The 2,192-nt window shown below is 37.8% G+C and overlaps 1 pseudogene; it reads left to right on the top strand.

Annotated features, from left to right (window-relative positions):
• Positions 1-1,002: 1,002 nt before the first annotated feature.
• On the top strand, positions 1,003-1,959 carry LOC145004449 (E3 ubiquitin-protein ligase RSL1-like; annotated as a pseudogene).
• Positions 1,960-2,192: the final 233 nt, after the last annotated feature.

Here is a 2,192-nt window from a genome sequence, read left to right as displayed (position 1 = left end):
CTCTCTCTCTCTCTCTCTCTCTATATATATATATATATATATATATATATATATATATATATATATATATATTCTTTAATATTTTATTACAACAGTGTGTAACACCCAATGAAACCACATTGATTTGAGCAAAAACACAAAACTAATAAACAAAAATCATCCGGCTGCAAGATTCAATGTTAATAAAAGATTAGATGATTTTAGAGAAGAAAGAAAATTGATTAACATATGCAGAATAGGAGCTTAGCGGCTGGAGAAAGAAGGCGTTTGGTGGCGTCGCTTATGTTTGGTGCCCGGAGATAATTGTTGGTGTGGTAGCGTTCAAAAACAGAGCGGCGGAGGAAATCGCTGTAATGGAAGGAGATGGAGAAGAGAAGTGTACACGACGTCTGGCTGAGGAAGGGGTTCCATCGGAGTTGGGCATCGTTGGAAAGCGGTAGACGGCGACGCGAGTTCGGACGACAACAACAAAGAAAACGGAGGATCCAGGTGGGAGGAGATGTTGAATGATCGAGATGGGATTTTGAAGGAAGAAAACGTTGGCAATAGGTAGAAGGGTAAATGAGGGAAAAGAAATCCTCGGTCTCGGTCAGACTATATTTTTCAAGGACCGAATCGGTAGTGTGACTCAGTATTTGACGATCGAGTCAAACAAAATAGGTATCTGTCAAACAAACTGTCAAACAAACTGACCGGACCGAATCAGCAAAAAATGTTGATTAGACCCATATTCAAAAATAAGTAAAAACAAATCCATGTTGTATAGCGAAATCAAAATATTAAACGGTTTAAAATTTGAAATATCAAAATTCATAGAATTGATGGCATAATGTGAAATCTTGGAATTTGTATAAGGAAACCTTCGAGTATAACAATATCCCGAAACAGCAAACGCTTCATGTTCCATAACCTCAATTGGTATTATTACGCATGTAATTTGCATTTAATATGATGTTAATATAAGTTATACAGCACATACAGAGGCTCATTAGTCTTAAGAATATGGCTAGCAGTTCAAATTCAGATATTTACCACACTGTAGATGATTTCTACTTCTCAGCTCTCCATGACAACGATGAAATCTTTCCCATTTCCGATGAGAAATACGCCGAGGAACTTCAACTTCAAGAGGCTCTTGTATCTTCAACATCTCTAACAACTCCATCATCATCATCATTCCCTTCCACTTCTACACCTCTACCTGCATTGAAGAGGAAGCAGACACTTCTACCATCCGAAGCAGCTCAATCGTCAGAGAGCTTCTGCGGTATTTGCATGGACTCCAAGAGTTCATCTGAAATTTTTACAAACGCAACAGTTTGTGTTCATCTGTTCTGTTCAGATTGCATACGTGGACACGTATCTGCGAAAATCAAAGAGAACATTGTTTTGGTTAAGTGTCCAAAACCCAAATGCAAAGGGCTAATAGGACCCGAAATTTGTCGATCCATTGTCCCAAAAGAAGTGCTTGAAAGATGGGAAGACGCTTTGTGCGAGTCATTGATTCTGGGATCTCACAAATTTTACTGCCCATTCAAGATTGTTCGGCCATGTTGGTGGATGATGGCGGAGAAGCTGTGACATCATCGGAATGCCCAAACTGCAACAGATTGTTCTGTGCGCAGTGTAAGGTGGCATGGCATTCCGGGATGGATTGCAGAGAGTATAAGAGCTTAAAGGAATATGAAAGAAATCCAGAAGATTTAATGTTAATGGAGCTTGCCAAGAACAAAAAATGGAGAATGTGCCCAAGTTGTAACTTTTATGTCGAAAAAAACGAGGGTTGTCAACATATTTCTTGCAGGTAACTTTCATGGCTTTTATTGTTGTGGTTTTGCATAGGAATTAACGAACTAACTGGTCTTAATATGCACAGATGTGGGTATCATTTTTTGCTATGGATGTGGAAAGGAGCACAATGGAAGCCATGCCTGTGTTTTACCTGATTTGTCAGCTTAGAATCAAGGGGAAAACGTTTTTTATTTCTTTCATTTTTAAACCGTACTTAATACGATACGTTCGTTTTGCACGTTCTTGTATTTTAATTTAAAATTTCTATTTGTGTTTGATCAAGTGAACAATGAGATTGAAGAAAATCTTTATCTGTTTGTTTATGCTTGCTCTTTTTATGCTTATTTAAATCTTCATATAGCAATCATTTTAAGTGTATGTATGTATGCGTGATGCATGGT

The sequence above is a fragment of the Lactuca saligna genome, chromosome 1 (assembly GCF_052625555.1).
Source record: "Lactuca saligna cultivar CGN05327 chromosome 1, ASM5262555v1, whole genome shotgun sequence".
Lineage (NCBI taxonomy): Eukaryota > Viridiplantae > Streptophyta > Magnoliopsida > Asterales > Asteraceae > Lactuca > Lactuca saligna.
Note: the sequence above shows the minus strand (reverse complement) of the source record. Positions and strands in the feature narration are given on the sequence as shown.